At 46.8% G+C, this 19328-nt stretch overlaps 4 non-coding genes across 4 annotated transcripts; 2 read left to right on the forward strand and 2 right to left on the reverse strand.

Moving 5' to 3' along the window:
* Positions 1–100: 100 nt before the first annotated feature.
* On the forward strand, positions 101–210 carry TRNAL-CAA (transfer RNA leucine (anticodon CAA)). Its single transcript has 2 exons — positions 101–138; positions 165–210. It is a non-coding gene; the product is annotated as a tRNA-Leu (tRNA).
* Positions 211–1706: 1496 nt separating this feature from the next.
* TRNAL-CAA (transfer RNA leucine (anticodon CAA)) lies at positions 1707–1816 on the forward strand. The gene is made up of 2 exons: positions 1707–1744; positions 1771–1816. It is a non-coding gene; the product is annotated as a tRNA-Leu (tRNA).
* A 9318-nt stretch (positions 1817–11134) lies between these two features.
* TRNAR-UCG (transfer RNA arginine (anticodon UCG)) lies at positions 11135–11207 on the reverse strand. Its single transcript has one exon. It is a non-coding gene; the product is annotated as a tRNA-Arg (tRNA).
* A 3134-nt stretch (positions 11208–14341) lies between these two features.
* Positions 14342–14414, reverse strand: TRNAR-UCG (transfer RNA arginine (anticodon UCG)). Its single transcript has one exon. It is a non-coding gene; the product is annotated as a tRNA-Arg (tRNA).
* Positions 14415–19328: the final 4914 nt, after the last annotated feature.

Below are 19328 nucleotides of genomic sequence, written 5' to 3' on the forward strand. Positions count from 1 at the left end.
AGTAAGAAATGATAAAAGGGAAATATAGGAAGATGAGAAATATGATAGAGACTCAAAACTTATGGGTTTAGGGGTCTAAGTGGAGGAAAAGCTGCAAGTTGTCAGGATGGCCGAGCGGTCTAAGGCGCCAGACTCAAGAGGAGTCTCTTCCCTGCCCATGGGTGTTCTGGTCTCCACATGGAGGCGTGGGTTCAAATCCCACTTCTGACAATCATTTTATCCCCCTCCCTTTTTAGTGCATACAAAGAACTGCATCTCCAAATGCAAAAAATTATATTATCGAAAATATTTCATACCTACAATTTGGTGATTTTGGTAACCTGTACTCCAGCGACTTACACCTCGGCACACCAGTTTCGTCTTCTCTGTCGGTGGCCTCCCTGCAGTGGACAGCAGCTGCGGAAGAGCGGCTTCACCAGCGGCCTCCCTGCACTGGCCAGCGGCAGAGGAAGAGCGGCTTCATCGGCGGCCTCCCTGCATTCGGCTGCGACGCAGGACAATCACGGATCGGTGGCAGAGAGCCTTCCCTGGGGGCCTTCCTGCACTCTGAGCGGACAACGAGGGAGCGGCCGAGCGGCGTCGACAGCGCAAAACAAAGCACTACTATTACAGTGATTGCTGGAGGGAGGGGGGTGGGGAGGCTGCAGGAGAGCGCGGACACAGTTATCCAAATGAGGGGAGGGAGGGGACAGAGGAGGGGAGCGGGGACAGCGCTGGGGAGGGAGGAGGACAGAGGCTGCAAGGGAGCTGGGACACCGCAATGTAACTCTGGGGACAGGAAGGCTGAAGGCCACTTTGCACGCTGCTAGGACCTTTTATGCTTGACCCAATAGGGAGCTAGGGGTGTTCCTCCTGTCAAACCCCTAGCTTTTGGCGGCGTCAAGATACAATAATACCCAGTAATTCCATCTGGGGTGTTGGAGATTGGGGAAAAAAAACAAGGCTGGCAACAATGTGTTGGACTGTGTTCACACTGACATGAACCTGATGGACACCAGTATTAGTCAATAAAGTCCATCTGACATCGATGGCGTCCATTGCATGGATTTGGCAGAGCGTTGCGGCTTCCATAATGACGAGATTTCACACCGCTAGTGTGAACACGGTCTAATAAACATATAAACGTTTTTCAATCTAATGATCTCAAAACTTAGACCGGGCTCACACGGGCCGATTCCAATTGCGGAATCTGTGATTGGCGTCTGGCATTGGAAAGCAGGTACTTTCGCTTTTTCGCTCACACTGGTAGATACCAATTGTGTATCCGTGTCATTGCATAGCGACGGCACGGGAAATACAAGCATGGAAAAAAAAAATCTCTATTGTGCATGATTGACTGCGAGCCGCTGCAACCATACGCCATACAGAAAATTCAGGTACGCAGAGTCGCCTGCTGGGCTCACAGCCGGAATCAGCTGAGGGCCTCCTACGTGAGGTTGGCTTATATAATTACTAACGTCAAGCCGGAGCCCGCCCTTCATTGTCCAACCTGATATGATTGACCACAGCATTGCATTGGATTTTGATACATTGGAACAAGCTCACTATAATCAGCCACAGTGTTGGTTTCTCACATAATAAACGACTCAGGGAAGTTCTAGAGTTGCTTCTCAATAACAAAAAAACTAAAGTGTATTATCATGTCGTGTAAGTAATGTCATCATCATCATGTTTGTCAAGTCACATAGCACTAGCTGAAGCAGCTTGTCAGGATGGCCGAGTGGTCTAAGGCGCCAGACTCAAGAGGACTCTCTTCCCTACATATGGGTGTTCTGGTCTCCGAATGGAGGCGTGGGTTCAAATCCCACTTCTGACAGATCATTTTATCTCCTGCAATCTTCACATAATTATCAAATAAAAAAGCCTGAAACTGCCCTGCACCGAATATTATTGTTTTATTATTTTTTCTGTTTTATCTCTGCTTTCTTTCTCTTTCAATATGTGCTAAGCGGTATCACAACAGACGCTGCAGAGCCGGGAGCCGAGAGCAGCCTGCAGAATCACTTCCTATTCTTTTCAGCAGGTTTTACTGCATTGCAAGTCTCTGCGCACTAATGATACGTGCAAACCTCGCCTCCTGGCCATGAGACAAATACGAGGAACCACAAGTTTGTTCGCTTCATATAAAACATTACCAGCAATAAGAAGGGCAACAACATTTCAAGAAGACTAAAAGGGTTAATGAAATGCATAAACTCACGGTATACAGTAAGACTGTCAGCGAGTCCCCCTCCATCCTGGTCTGCTTGCTGCAGATCTAGGAGGCAAGTAAATATCTGTAAGACAGGACTTAGTAAATATAATTGTATACATCCGCAGTGTTTTCTGGCCATAAATGTTTACTTCTTTACAGAGTTTTAGAAAGCCTTTACCTGGGAGGAAACTTCTATGCTATTATTGTAGCGAAACACTGTTAGACTAAGGGCTTCTGCAGACCGGCGATTTTGCGTACGTAGAATCCCTTGCGCAAAATGCAGTAAATAGAACCTATTGATTTCAATACGCTCATGTGCTGGAGCCCTATTGGTATATGGTGATTTTTGGTATTCAGTCACACAATGCTTGCTCTGGAATGAATAAAGTTCCCATAATATTCTTTCAACAACATAACATGGAGGAGAAGCTTCCTGAAAACATTGGCGCCTCTGATCTCCCACAACAAAAATTAGAGCAGAAAAAAAATGTTAAAAGTTCCGGCTAACATAGTTCCCAGACGAGAACCTGCTGGCTGTACAGATGGAGCAAAGTTTAAGGCCCCCTGTCCACGGGCGTTGCGGTATCCTGCGGCAGATCTCCGCCACAGGAGCCGCCGCCCAGGAGCAGGAGCCGGCAGACGGATCACCTGTGGTCAGCCTATCTGACAGATAGCCTGACCATGGAGAATCGCGAATTGCCGTCCGCGAGCGGAGAATCGCAATGATTCTCTCCTCATGGACATGGGGACAGCGCTTTCCATAGCAACGTTATGGAAAGCTTCAGATGGCGTGATTCGACCGCCGGCTAAATCACGGCAGTGGACAGGGGGCCTAACTTGACTGTAATAACTTTTCTGTGCCCAGTTATCTCATCTAAAGGCGGACAGATTTGCATTGCGGATCCCGGAGCAGGCGACTGCCTCCGGATTCCGCAGCAAATACCACCCATTGCATACTATGCAAAAGTGTTTTTTCCTGGATGCTCTATTTTAGTGCAGAATCCGCACGGATGATTTCCATCGAACTCAATGGTAGCCGTCTGACCTGCGGACCTTCCGCAATTACATTGTGAAAAGGCCCCGGGTACCCACATCATCACCGAGCAACAATGCAGGAAAAGCAGGCATTAAAATAAAAAAATCTACTGCACATGTCCGACGACTCGCCATTACAGAAAGAAGTAAGAAATGGCAGGTACTGATATTGCCCTGCAAACAAAGAGGAGGCGACCTCCCCTCCCCCGGGGCTGAGGACGGCAGACTAGCCCATACTGAAACCCCCCCGAAATGGGGCGCTATAATACTAGACACGTCAAGAATACAGTCAGATATACAGTGTGTCGACAGATTCTCTCTCCCAATTCACCCACACCCAATCCCCCACTCCCATCCCCTCCTAATCCTCCCTTGAGCTCCTCGGAGCACCTTCCCTGGTTAACTTTTCTCTCTCTCTTTCTCTCATCTTTCTTACTACCACCTCCTGGACCCCTTCCGCGAGGAGGGAAAGAACTCTATCTATTAAAAGAAATGTTGGACTGAGGTGGTCAATTTACAGACTCCACGGCGGAGACGAAGTGGAGTAGATAGTGGGTGCAACACAAACAATATCTATGTCCCAAATGTACCAATGATGGATATGTACCCTGTGTTGAAATCTTTATGTGCCTCTATGCCTTAATAAAAACTTATTAAACAGAAATGGCAGGTACGTGCGGATGCCGGCTGGGAACAGGGTCGGACTCCGTTGTGGGCTCCTGCATGCAGAATCCGACCTGGTCGTGTGCAGCCGGCCTAAGCCATTGAAAAGCTATTTTTATCTTATTTTTAACACTACAAAACATATCGTAACGTTATAGAAAGGGTGAATAAACTAACATAGGAAGTTATGTCCACGGGCATGCACAGATTCCACTGCTGAATCCCGCAGTGGAATCAGCTGTGCCCGCAGGCATGGGGAGAAAAAAAGGTTTTCTTACCTCTCCGGCTCCAGCACAGATCTCCTCTGTGCCGACCTGATCTTCTATCTTCAGCACAGTGGATGCATCTGGACGCTCCAGCGACGTGCCGGACACATGCGCAGTGCTAATTTTTTTGTGACATCTGCAGGTGTGCTGCGGATCAGACGGCTTCTATTGATTTCAATGGAAGCTGTCCTGCGGGATCCGCAGACAAAATGGAGCATGCTGCGATTTAATTCTGCGCGTGCGATCCGTACAGCAGGGGGGAAAAAAAAATCACATCTGCATGCTTTTTACTGTCCTACAGATGCTAATGCATCCCTATGGGCGGATTTGCTTGAGTTCCGCAAATCAAATCCGCCCGTGGACATTAGGCCTAAAAGTCAAGTAAAACTTTGATACATCTGTAGATTCCTGTTTCGTAGCAATCACCTCCATCAAATGTTTCTTGTAATAAGATTTACACAACGTTGAGGAATTTTGGACCATCCTATTTGCAAACGTGTTTCAGTTCATTTCAGTTGCCGGATAACATCCCTTAAATAGTCCTGTCTGCATTCAAATAAACTGAGAAGTACTTACCTCTTACCTATCAATTAGAGGCATCATGGAGCTTAGGATGTAAGTGCTGTCAGGAGAATGAATGTTGACACTAGGGTAGGAGAACGAGCGGTGACACTAGGGTAGGAGAACGAGCGGTGACACTAGGGTAGGAGAACGAGCGGTGACACTAGGGTAGGAGAACGAGCGGTGACACTAGGGTAGGAGAACGAGTGGTGACACTAGAGTAGGAGAACGAGCGGTGACACTAGAATAGGAGAACGAGTGGTGACACTAGAGTAGGAGAACGAGAGGTGACGCTAGAGTAGGAGAACTAGCGGTGACACTACAGACCCTGATTGGCTGAAGCACTCGCCTAACTTCCTGTGACAACCATTGTAAAAACAAACACTGGGACCACAGCGGGACTGCAGCATTGAATGTTGGCAGAAGCGGAGAGGTAAGTACTTCTCAATTTATTTCAAAGGGATGCTGTCTGGTAACCATCGAACCCCTTAAACACTTGGGTTGCCTTGTATACACAGCCTACTTTGGATCATGACACTGTCTCAATAGGGTCCAGGTGTGGATACTGACTTAGCCATTCCAAAATACAAATTTTCCCTTTGTGCCATAGTATTGTTCTGTCCCCCACCACCTCTTCAGATTGAGGTCCTGAACCGCAGTTCTTACAGTTTCTGGTTAAATATGATGCAGCCTAGAATGTATTCCTCTCCTAATGATCACAAGGTGTGCAGGCTCTAGAGACGGAAAGCAGACCCAAAGCACGATGCCCCCTCCATCTTCACAGTTGGATGAAGCTTTGCTTTGCCGTGTTCTATTTTCTCCAAATATAAGGCTGTGCATTTGTGCTAAAAAATCCCACTCTTATCTCATCTGCCCACATTTCCCAGAGCCACTGTGGACAAACAGGTGGCCTTGTGGACACTTGAGACAGGCTGCAATGCTTTTCTGGATAGCAGTGGTTTCCTTCCATGAACTCCATTGTATAATAGTGGGCATGTCAAGTGAGGTTTGTAGAGTCTTCTGTAATTACTTTTCTGTTACCTTTGGGTTCTCTCTCACCTTTTCTAGGATTGCCTGTTATGCTATTGAAGAGATCTTAAAGGGGTTGTCCCGCGCCGAAACAGGTTTGTTTTTTTTTCAATAGCCCCCCGTTCGGCGCGAGACAAACCGGATGCAGACGTTTAAAAAAAGAAACGGATAGTACTTACCCGAATCCCCGCGCTCCGGTGACTTCTTACTTACCTTGTGAAGATGGCCGCCGGGATCTTCACCCTCGGTGGACCGCAGGTCTTCTGTGCGGTCCATTGCCGATTCCAGCCTCCTGATTGGCTGGAATCGGCACACGTGACGGGGCGGAGCTACGAGGGGCCGCTCTCCGGCACGAGCGGCCCCATTCAGAAGGGAGAAGACCGGACTGCGCAAGCGCGTCTAATCGGGTGATTAGACGCTGAAGATTAGACGGCACCATGGAGACGGGGACACCAGCAATGGAACAGGTAAGTGAATAACTTCTGTATGGCTCATAATTAATGCATAATGTACATTACAAAGTGCATTAATATGGCCATAGAGAAGTGTATACCCCAACTTTGTTTCGCGGGACAACCCCTTTAACATTATAGAACAGTTCCAATTTTTTTCCATTTTTAGCTCATTTATCAAACCATTGATTGATGTATACTCAGGTTTTGTAGTCATTTTATGTGTCTCTGTAAGATGTCTTTTAAGGTTTTCTAATATTTGTTTGCAATTCACACTAACCAATCTTTCTTGATTTCCAAGTAATCAGGCTTTATATGCCTTCTAGTGGACAAAGCACCTGTGAAACTCACAATTCCGATCTTATCTTTTTTTTACTGTAATTTTTATTTGAAATTTTCACATTTTACAATAATGCAATAAACATTTAACTGGAATATGTCACTGTCTCATTAGTGCATAACAAAGGTAATTGACAATAATATAGATTGGGGGGAAAGACGACAACATGGCTGAAATTCAATTTAGAAATAATTTTCTCTTTAGTGTCCTCCTGATCCAATCTTAAATCTAGACAGTTGATTAAAAGTTAGACTGTTAATTAAAAGTAACAGAATACTAACAGCCTGGCCAGGGCCTAACCTGAATAAAGGGGGGATTGGTAAGATTTGGAAAAAGGTAGGTCAGTGAAAGGGTGACTCCCGAGACAGAGGGAGTTTTTCCCATGGGGTGGATGCTACAAAAGGCAGCCTCAGGCTATAGGGTGGTAAATTAGTAGGCATTTATCATTACTTTTGTTTTCACAGGGAGGCTAGGGATCTACTACTTTGCAAGGGAGGGAGTATTCCAGCCATTGGGTGCATATTTTCAAGAATTTTTTGTGCCTATCAGCTAGAATAGAGGTCAGTTTTTCATTTATTAGATACCAGTCCATACTGCACTTGACCGCGGTAAGGTCCAAGCAAGCTTTGCGCCATGAGCGGGCAATAACTTGTTTCGTGGCCAGAAAAAGCAAGGAAATTAGTTTCCTAGAGTCGGGGGTGGGAGTGGAGGGGGGGGGAGAAATTAGATATGAGTTTGTTTAACAGCGCCTCCAAAGGGTTTTTGCGTATGTTGTGGCCTGTGACTGAGTAAATTAGGGAGTAAATTCGAATCCATAGCCTTTTAACCCGAAGACAGGACAACCAAATGTGGATCACATCTCCCGAAACCAAACATCCGTGGAAACAGTTGGGAGAGCATCCAGGTGTAGCATGGGCTACTCGATCTGGGGTGAAGAGTTTTCAGCATATATTCAGGTACCCGTATCGGGAGTGCTCTGAAATAGTATAAAAGCTTAGGAAGGAGAGTCATCTTTAAGGCATTGACTCTCCCAATCCAGGATATGTGGTATCGGCTCCAACTCTCCAGGAGTAGCTTTGTGTTGCGGAGGAGGGGAATGCAGTTTTGACTATATAAGGAAGCATAGGAGTTTGTCAATTGTATGCCTAAATAGCCCAAAGAGTCCATCACCTATTGAAAGGAAAAGTTTGTCTGGAGCAAGTTTATCGAGATAGCGTAAAGTTAAATGCTTTGGATTTTGTGTTAACTGTTAAACTGGAGATAGACCTGAATCTGGATAGTTCCACCATGAGTTGGGTGTGGTAGGGTGAAGGGAGGTTATGAACATTAGCAGATCATCAGCAAACATTGAGAGTTTATAGCAGGATTGTTGTGGAGTTTAATAGCCTGAGGTTCTATGGCCAGGATGAAAAGTAAAGAGGACAGAGGGCAACAGTGGGTGAGGTGGATTACTCTTTGAATACTGTCAGTGGCCTGACGGCCTGGAACACATTCAACTTGATCTTTACCAACTAGTGAAGCAAGGGCCATATTTAAAAGCACCACTAGGATTGTGGTAAGGAGCTCCGATCGTATCTTAATAGAGATGAGCGAACGTACTCGGTAAGGGCGATTTCGCAATCGAGCACCGCGATTTTCGAGTACTTCACTACCCGGGCGAAAAGTACTCAGGTGCGCTGTGGGTGAGCGGGGGGTTGCAGCGGGGGGGGGGGGGGGAGAGGGAGAGAGAGAGGGCCCCCCCGTTCCCCGCTGCTACCCCCCACTCCCCTCTGCAACCCCCCGCCTCACAGCGTACCCGAGTACTTTTCACCCGAGTAGTGAAGTACTCGAAAATCGCGGCGCTCGATTGCGAAATCGCCCTTACCGAGTACGTTCGCTCATCTCTACTTCTTAACTAAAATAGTTTTTGTCAATTAGCTCCTGGAGCAGTCATTAACACAAAGGTTCATTTACTTTTTCTCACAACTGTATATTGTGTAAACTAATTTATGATCAAAGAATTTAACTTTTTTTAAACTTAGTTCCTAACTGCAATAAATAGGAGCCCCACCCCACAATCTACATGCTAAGAGATGGGGCAGAAGACAGGTGTGCTGCAAACTTTGTCTAAATGCCTTGCAATTCACAACCATCACTAATGCTGTCACCTCTACCCTTATCTTTGCTGTTAGCTTTAGAGCCTATTTTTAAAGCCCACCTCTGGTGCACTCTATTCACATCAGCCCCCCTCTCCTATCCGCACCCATGCACAGTTGCATGCATTCTTTGTTTTTTTACTAAGTGGCAAACCCCCAAAACCCTCTTAGAAACATGAGTCGCCCTCATGAACCTCTCAACCACCTGCTCACCCTCACTATCCTGCTGCTACTAGCAGCTGGGGATATCTCTCCCAATCCTGGCCCACCCTCCACTGCTTCTATTACCCCCTACCTGCCTCACTTAGACACCCTTCAAGCCTAACTACTAGCCCATGCATACCCTGCCCTGTCTCCTTTAAATGTACGCTCTGGAACTGCCAGTCAGCATGTAATAAACACCCCACCATCCAAGACTTTCTCACTGCTAACTCTCTAAATCTGCTCACAGAAACGTGGATGCAGCAGTCTGACATGGCCTTCCCTGCTGCATTGTCTTACAATGGCCTGTAGTTCTCCCATACCCCGAGACCAAAAGACTGGCGTGGTGGAGGAGTAGGTGCTCTTCTCTCCTCAAAATGTACCTAACAAGTCATTCCCCGCCGTACCCGCACTCGCTTTCCAATTGTTCGAGGTACATGCTCTACGACTTTTCAGTCCATTGTTCATGCGAATAGCAGTTATCTACTGCCATAAATGACCCCATCGCCCCATCTGCCTCTCAGCTTCAACTGCTCACCTCCTCCCTTGGTCTCTCACAACTCACAGCCTCTCCCACTCACAAGGATGGCAATACTCTTGATCTGGTCTTCCTCTGTCTCTGCCCTGCTTCACTAACTCCCCTCTCCCGCTCTCGGACCATAACCTCCTCTTTCTCTGTCAAGCTCCCTAGCATTTTTTCCCGACCCTCCGAGTCCCTACAGTCCTTTCTGTCCCCTATCTCTCTCCTCTCCTGCCCCAAACTGGCTGCTGCACATTACAACACCAGTCTCAAACATTCCCTGGATAAAGCGGCGCCCTCCGTGACCCAAGCCATTCGATGGATGGCCAGTCATAACATCTCAGTGTGTGGAACCACCATAACTCCCAGACAGCATGCCCGCTGCCTTGGGTTCATATTCAACTCTGATCTCTCCTTTGCTTTCTACAGCCAATCTCTGGCCTGAACGTTTCAGCTGCATCTCAAAAACATCGCAAGAATCTGCCCCTTTCTCACAGTGGACACGCTAAAAATGCTCACTGTTGCCATCATCCACACTCTGCTTGATTATTGCAACTTATTGCTGATCAACCTTTTCCGCACCAGACTCTACCCCCTCCAATCCATCCTGAATGCAGCAGCCAGGCTCATCTTCCTGTCTAGCCGCTACTCGGACGCCTCTGCCCTGTGCCGTTACTGCACTGGCTGCTCAACAAATATAGAATCCAATTCAAACTCACTACCTTCATCAATAAAGCTCTCCACAGCACCGCGCCGCTCTACATTCCCTTCCCCCTCTTAATCCACTACCCAGCCTGCGCCCGCTGCTCTGCTAATGAAATCAGATGAAGCGCCCCTTTAATTCGAACCTCTCTCTCCCGCCTCCAAGGCTTCTCCAGAGTAGCACCAGTTCTCTGGAACGCGCTACACAAAACTATCTGGGAAATCCCCGATGCACAAAACTTCAGGCGTGCTCTCAAAACGCCCCTCTTCAGAGAGGCGTACTACATCCCCTAAACCAAACTCCTCTGTACCCCCTGACAGCATGCTCTCTGTCCTACCGACTGCAATTTCCTGCTAGCTGTAATCAACCACCCCCTGCAGTCACACTGATTCAGCCACTATACGGCCTGACCATTGTCTACGTGTATAGCATCCCACACTCTCCACCTCACCATACCATGCACATCTCCACCCCGCCATACCGTGTACATCTCCAGCCCCTTTACCGTCTGTATCCCCTATTATCTGTAGTATGTAAGCTCATTGGAGCAGGACCCTCACCCCTACTGTTTCCATCAGCTGATTACTACATGTAACAGCGGTATTGGTATCTTTGTTTTTTAGATCTGTTCTCCACTGTTTTCTAAGCACTGCGGAATATGTTGGCGCTATATAAGGATTATTATTACCACATTTCTGTATTTATAAAACTAAGGAGCTGTTTACATTTGCATCTTGGTATCTGTCCTAAACAGATACCGCAACATAGTGCCAGATCAGTCACATGATGAACGCTGATTTATAATGGTGTTTGTCAGGTTCTGACAATGTTTTTCATTTTGACAGGAAGAATAGTGGTGCATATTGTGCTATTCTTCCATCGGATATGACATAATCTGCGACAAAGATTCCTAACACCAATGTGAACAGAGCCTCCATATACTAGAATACCCTTAAATTTCTGGAAACCATTTATTCTTGTTTTGGTAATTAGTTGTTTTAAAATAACAATGAACAAAAAAAAAAAAAAACACATCGACCACGAAGGGACTCGAACCCTCAATCTTCTGATCCGAAGTCAGACGCCTTATCCATTAGGCCACGCGGTCTCTTATGCAATGTTATTAGGAAGGCTTTTCCGGAAATGAAGGGATCAGACCAATTCTACTTTTACATTTTTGAGATACCTTTGAGGGGCACCACTGGTGGGACGACCTGCCTGAAGCTCAGCGTCAACATTATTCTCAAGGAAAAAAGTCACCAAGTCCTGAAAAGTTTTTTTCCAAGCAAAATGTGAATTTTTTTAATCTCACTCACATTCATGTTATATTTATAAGTAACATGGTGCAAAAAACCTCAGAGGAAAAGATGCATCCGCGAAATGTCAAGTGTGAACTTGGTCTCAGGGCAAACAATCCAAGCATTCTCCTTCACTCGATCGTTCACATCCACTGAATGCGAACTGAAGGAACACCATTTACACATAACGATCAAACGATTGTCTTTATGCCTGCATAAAATGAACGAGAAGCGAATGAATTATCCAATCGCTGGCCGTGTTTACACGGCACGATTATCGTTCAAATTCACACAATTTTGTGAGCGATGTAAAATGGCACTAAGAAGGGCTGACAACTATGGGGAAGTGCGCTCTGATGGAAAGCAACGATGTTCAGAGCCGCGCAGTCAGCATTTGCGTTTTATAGCTTGGAGAAGATTACTAAAGATGTCTGCAACAGCGGCAACCGCGGACTGCCATCTCTGGGCAAGCAATCTATGGGGGGATGTTTCCATGTGCATTTTTTTAAGGGCCCTTTTAGATGAGCTGATTATCGTTAGTACATCATCTTTAGCTGGTGCAGCCCGTTTATATTGGTGGATACAAGGTTGCCTCGTTCAAATATCATTCACATTTACTGTATAGGCGAATGAGGACTGAACCGGCGCTGGGTAAACCGAACGACCAGCGACCAAGTCAGCAATGATTTTTATGCCTGCAGAAAATGATAAGTGAAAAGCGAACCATTCCCGTTCAGTCGCGTTTAGACTGAACAAGTGTTTGAACGATAATCATTCTGTCTAAAAGCACTTTCATTCATTGTCTCAAGACAAATTTATCTCAAGTAACAGAATGTATGATAAATGACACGCAAGTAACATCAGTGAGGGGCGTTGGGTACGGTGGAGTATTTTACCTTCCCTGGAGTGAAACTGCACCAAATTTTGCTAAGTTTTAAAAAGTTGTGAATCATGCATCTGTCAGAAGCCTCACTCTGCTCAAACCGGTGTGATATTTGAATGCAAAGAAACTAGCAGAGAACCGTTGATAAATCCCCCCTCTGTGTTCCGGATACAGACCAACATCTGCCCTACAGTTCTTGGAGACTGGGATTTAAAGCATCATTCGGTAGTCTGGGAGAGGGAAGGCAATGCCTGGCCTTGGGGTTAATCCAGAGGAAAGAACACTACATGGATGTAGAGTCTACATAGGCCATGCAATGCTCCCTGGGAAAAAGTGATGAAATTATCCGCCACAGTGCCACCTATTGGACTAGAAGCTACCTTATGAGTCAATATCCAATTGCTTAACTGGCCTTGCAATATGACTAGCGAGAATATCCATGTACATACAGCTGTTTCTAATTCCCCACATCAGTGTACCATGGGATTCTGACTGCCCAGGTAAGAGGCCATCAATGTGAGTCGGGAAGGAGGGGGGGATCATGTTTAGCACTATGAGGGTGTAACGACTCTTATATAGGCCATGCAATGCTCTCTGGGAAAAAGTTATGCAAATGAGTTGAGGAAGTATCTTCCATAGCGCCATCTACTGCAAGGTAGCTCCCCTATATTGCAAGGCATGTTAAGCAGTTGGATATTGACTTAACCCCTTGAGTGGCACGCCCAGAAATTTTCCAGGACGAGCTCCACTGCACATAGCGATATAGCCCGGAATATTTCCGGGCTATGTATCACTATGGGAGCTGCAGAGTACAATGCCACAAGCTGTACTTGGGCAGGGAAGGGGTTAAGATCAGTCATATTCCTATGACGTAAGGGTACGTCATTTTGCGGGAAGTAGCCCGCTCCCATGACGTACCCTTACGTCATGGGGATGACGCACCCTTACGTCATGGGGAGGGAAGGGGTTAATATATTATTTATACTGCTCAGACAATGCAGTAAAAAATAAAAATAAAAAGTATGCCTGAATTACAGATTTTGTTAATCTTGCCCATAGAAAAAATGGAATAAAAAGCGATCAAAATTTTACATGTTCCAAAAAATGAGATAAATGAAGACTGGAGTTCATCCCGCAAAAAACAAGGCCTTCTAGAGCTCTGGCAATGGGAAAATAACATTAATACGGCTCTTTGAAGGTGGCGACACAAAAGCAAATCTTTACGAAAAAAAAATGTTTTAAATGTACAAAAATAGCAAAACATTAAAAAAACTATAAACTCAGTATCGCAGGAATCGTGCGACTCAGAGAATAATGTCATCACATAATTTATTCTGCACGCTGAACGCCGTAACAATGAAATTCAAAAAACAAATGGCAGAATTTCTTTTTTCCCCCAATCTCCCTACAAATTTTTTTACAAAAGTTATGCAATACATTATATATACCCAAAAATGATGCCATCAGAAATACAACTTGTCCTGCAAAAACAAGCCCTCATATGGCCGTGTCAATGGAAAAATGAAAAAGTTATGGCTCTTGGAACGCGACTGGAAAATTAGTTGAAATTAATGATTAGACCATTTAAAAAAACTGCCCTGGTGGGCACGACAGGGTGGTAGGAAACCCGCCACTCAAGGGGTTAAAGGGTAGCTAACATTCCAGCAGGCGGCACTGCAGAGAATGAATCCTTCACTTATTTGCAGAGCACTATTCAGAAAATTTGCCAGACATGATAGAAGTTTTTCCTTAAATAGTCAACATAAACCTTCTGGAGGCCTAAGCAGTTTTCTCTACATGGTGCCCCGTCCTGCATGAATGCATGGCTGGTTCCACGGAAGACCTTAGAACATCATTTGCATTTGGCTTGTGTATACTAAAGCAATATACATCATTAGCATACTAGCTACTGAAGGAACTCTTTCATCTGTGGTTATCTGCCACATTGAGTATAAATCTTCTATGTTGTGTTGCTTATATGGACAAGAGAAGAATAAACGGGCTCGCCACAAGTAAGAAGAAAATCATGGCAACAAAATAAAAGAAAAAAAAAAAAAAAATCGACCATGAAGGGACTCGAACCCTCAATCTTCTGATCCGAAGTCAGACGCCTTATCCATTAGGCCACACGGTCAGGTGACTGCTCAGCAAAACAATCTTTGCTGCCCAGCGCTATAATGGCTGGCCAGGCACTTTTATGCCGCAGAAATACGGCTGTGTGATCTGATGCATTGGAATCCAATGCATCAGATGGTAGCGTATATCGGCCGACCGTGAAAATGGCGGCCTATATATACTCGTGTGAATAAGCCCTTAGGTTGTAATTTTTGATTGTGTTTATATAGTTGTGAACTGTGCAGCTATCTGTGGTCGTTTCCCACATTATCATAGAGTGGACCAACCGAGTCAGTTTGGCCCAGTATTCTGGTTGCCGTTTCCTATTTGTCTGGGACGTGCTCATAGCAGCCTTGTACCGCAGCCTCCACTGACTGTTCTGCATTTTCTTTATTCGTTATTATAAAATTATAAATAAAGTCTTTCAATAAAAGGAGGCGTGACGTTCCTTGGTAGGTGTGAATCTGACATTTTTCCACTTGTCAAACGCACGCTCATTGGTCGTCAGGTCCATCGCGAGAGTCCACAGCACTGAGTGTTCCATCGAAGACAAGAACCACCAAAGACCTAGCAGGGAGTCTTCCGGCAGAGACCAGCGGGGACTGTTCAGTCGAGGATGACTTGCATGCAATTATGTGTCTTATGGAACCGATGAGCATTAAGTGAGAGGGCAAAATGTTTAATGAAAGGCAGGAGCCAATCAGCATGCGGTGGGAGGCGCATCCAAACTAGTGCAAACCTTCCTGCAAAGTTGTTGGCTAGTCCTTGAAAGACAACGAGAACCTGTTTACCCTAAATGATAATTAATTAACCAGCGACTATTTTTAGGTGAAATGAAACTAAGTGACTAGTGAAGGAAGCTGGTTGGTGGCAGTGTTAACACGGTACAACTATTGCTTATGCCTGTTTTCTCAAGCGACTATTCGGACAATAGTTGTCCCGTCTAAAACCACCTTTAGGGTGCATTTACATAGGACAATTATCAAGCAGGAACATTCATTTCCCCAATAATGCCAGGTAGTCCAAGGCCACCCTTCCACAGAGAAGAGGAGATGGACAATTTCAACTAAAGCCCCTTTTACACGCAACGATTATCGTTCAAAACTCGCTCAAACGGCCAAAAGTGAGCGATATCGTTGCATGTAAACATGGGCAGTCGTGCACTACTTGATCACTTGTCATTTAGCCGGCATAAAAACCAATACTTAGCAGTTTAAAAGACATTCTTAACAGTGTACTCATTGTGTTTTCTTTGCATACATAATGAGTACACTGTTTACTTTGCCTGGAGAACAATGGAATCTGCAGGCCAGATAATTCCACAAGACACGTTTACCCTCGCACAAACACACGCCCAGTCAGCAAACAACTTGTGGAGGAAATGCAGAGGATTAAAAGCCATTATCTAGATGTGTAATTTTATTTTAAAATGTCGGCAGTTCATTCAGTCGTGCGGTTGTTTTAATGATAATTGTTGCGTGTAAAAGGGCCTTAAGACAATCATTTAACAAGTCAAATTTAGTAATCATTTTAGTGAGTGATAACAGATGATCAACGTCTGGAAATCAATCGATGCCGTATCTGTGCACCCAACACATCCATCATCCACACATCACTATCTGAAGCTCCTCCAGGCATAGAGGCAAATCCCTGCACACATCTATGGGGATTTAGTGGAAAGCGGCCGGAGGGTGACTGCAGTCATGGAGGCCAAAGGTGTCCCAATACAGTGTATCTGGCCAGCTTAAACAATCTGTTCAGTGCTAGAAGCCTTCAGGATGTCTCCTCTGTGGGGACAATACATGGATGATCAAAGGGAATCCCTGCAGGGAAGACCCTTTATGAAACAATGGAGTCAAGCCTAATCAGGAGGTAAGCCTCCAACAGCGAACAGCTGGGTGTCTGCAATCATCATCATTAGTAGACAGAGGCTCCTCACTGGAAACAGACTCATTTGTATCCAAATAACCAAATAATTAGGCCCACTTAAAGGGACTGAGAACCGGCCTGTTGTAAGAAGCGCTAATCGCACTAGTTCACCGCCGTTCACATGCGGCAGATTGTAAACAGGACTGTTCGCCATATGTATTCATCACCGCTCGGCTGCACGGCTTCCTGTTTACAAGGGGGTTTCCAGCCAACCGGAGGGCATGTATTGCTGATATAAGGCTAGGAGCGCACTACTTGTAGGTTTGAGTCGCGCTGAGACCTCGCACAGCTCATGCACACAAGCCACGAATCTGTGAGATGAGGCATCAATGTGCGCCTCGTAGGCATACAATGGGTCAATGTGATGCTGGGTCTTCAAGGGGCGCACAGTCCGTAAGGTATATTAATATCTTGCCACGCCATAATACTGACTGAATACGGTTAAAGGGCGATCGGGGGAGAAAAAAAATGGAGATCTACTGTGTCGTATTAAAACATAAAAAAGTCTTAGCCCCCCGAGCCGACCCCGCAGCGCCGATCCATCAGGGTTTTTTTTAAATTTAAGTTTCCTAGGCTGTGACTTCGCGGTGCGTCGCTTGGTCTGTTGTATCCGCTGTGGAAGGTCTCCGACCCCTCAGGCTGTCTGCATGTATCTGTGGGTTTTTGTGCGGATCCGCACGTAATGTGTGGATGGCGACATTTTTCTTGCCCCTGTGAACGCATCCTTAGTCCAGAGTCACACAAGCGTGAGCACATTTGTGGAATGAACTATGCTTTTTTGCGCACGCATTTTACGTTCCTTTCTCCATGCTCAGGACATGTGCATTTGTGTGCGGAAAAAAAATACGCACTGAATGAAATGGCTAATTAGTCTAATGAGCTCCAGATGTTCTTCTCCCTGCGCAGTGCTTCACGCATCTCCTAGCGGATTTTGTGTGCATTTGCGTATCTCCAATGACTTATATGGCGACTTTGGCGCGCTAACACCTTCATCTGAGTATCGCGCATGAAGATTTTGTGTGCGCAAATCCAGCCTGAGACTTCATCAAGTGAAAAACAATTATCTGAATTCTCGGTTGGCTTTTTCTATTGCAGATCTGTAATCATGTGACGAGATCCGCGTTTAAGGCACGCGGGCAGATTTTCATTTTTGCACTTATTTTGCTTCTTTTCCTTTTCGGGATCTGCAGGCGCCCGCGGTTGTCAGGGATTTTGCAGTTGAGCTTTCTCTATGGAAATTGCTTCTACGGGCCGGAGTGCTTGGCAGCGGAGGGCAGGCTGCCAACATGTAGGATCGGTAAGGACATTATTCTGCTGGCATTTCCACATCCGTATTTAGACGAGCAGATTTTGGCGAGTTTTGTGATGGCGTATTCCATAGCGCTATTGTAGAATATTCCATCTCGTGTGAAAGCACCCTGAAAAGTAGAAGCTGCAGGGACAACCCCCAGCATCCACGGACAAGCGGCAGGGACAACCCCCAGCATACACGGACAAGCTGCGGGGCCAACACCCAGCATACACGGACAAGCTGCGGGGCCAACACCCAGCATACACGGACAAGCGGCGGGGACAACCCCCAGCATACACGGACAAGCTGCGGGGACAACCCCCAGCATACACGGACAAGCTGCGGGGACAACCCCCAGCATACACGGACAAGCGGCGGGGACAACCCCCAGCATACACGGACAAGCTGCGGGGACAACCCCCAGCATACACGTACAAGCTGCGGGGCCAACCCCCAGCATACACGTACAAGCTGCGGGGCCAACCCCCAGCATACACGGACAAGCTGCGGGGCCAACCCCCAGCATACACGGACAAGCTGCGGGGCCAACCCCCAGCATACACGGACAAGCTTCGGGGCCAGCCCCCAGCATACACGGACAAGCTGCGGGGACAACCCCCAGCATACACGGACAAGCGGCGGGGACAACCCCCAGCATACACGGACAAGCTTCAGGGCCAGCCCCCAGCATACACGGACAAGCTTCAGGGCCAGCCCCCAGCAACACGGAAGATTCCGTAAATCTGCTGCTATACCCTAGAGACCCGACATTTGTAGAATGGTTTGCCCGACTATCGGCTGACATCACACTGTACTTGTTCAGTAGATCCCATCTTTTGCGCACATTACCAGCATCAGATGAGCCGCTGACAATGATATTTCTCTACAGGGGGCAGACGACAATCATACAACCCGCAGAGGCTGAATTGGCGCAACAGACAAGTAGCGATGTTGTTTATCGTTCCTCGTTTATTGGCGCAAGACCCTCTATGTAAAAGGGCTCTTAAAGGGGTTGGCACCTCTTTACGGTCGACTCCACAGCAATAATGCGGCTGCGCTCCACCCTCCTATTCAGGGTACCGAGTCTGTCAGACGGTCCTTATAAGCGCGGTTCGTGTGCGGTTTTGTTAGCGGACGCTAAGGGGCACAACTTCCCGCTGTATTATCGGCGAGTCGCTGGAAGACAATGATTTACCAACGACTGTTCAGGGAAAGTGAAACCAGCGCACATATTCGCACTGATCGCCGCGCTGGCGGTCATGTGGACAGAAGGACCATCGGTTACACAGGACGGTTCTTGGGCGCCGATGCCCCCCAGCTCGCCGCAGCGCTAATCGCTCCACAGCAATGGAGGGGCAGTGGTCCGCGGATCCCCTGAATGATTCCGCCCGTTTACACGGCAGGTCTGTCGCTCGCAGACACGGAACAGCGAACAAAAAGCAAACAAATTCTGGTTGGTTGTTCGCTCACTTGTAGGATTCTTCGGCTAGTTTTTTCGTGTTCCGTCGCCCTGCAAGACGCTGCGGGGAAGCTGCAGTTTGAGGATAAGCGACAGCCGGGCAGCCGCTTATCTCAGCCATTCATGAACTGGCAGGGGGTACGTGGCCTCCTCTGTGCTCCTATATACCACCTGAGGGGGCGCCAGTCTACAGAGACAGCGGAGCCCCCTCCCCCCAGCGCCGGAAGCAGGAGTCTCCCCGATAACAGGCGGCG

This window comes from Eleutherodactylus coqui, chromosome 10 (genome assembly GCF_035609145.1).
Source record: "Eleutherodactylus coqui strain aEleCoq1 chromosome 10, aEleCoq1.hap1, whole genome shotgun sequence".
Taxonomy (NCBI): Eukaryota; Metazoa; Chordata; class Amphibia; order Anura; family Eleutherodactylidae; genus Eleutherodactylus; species Eleutherodactylus coqui.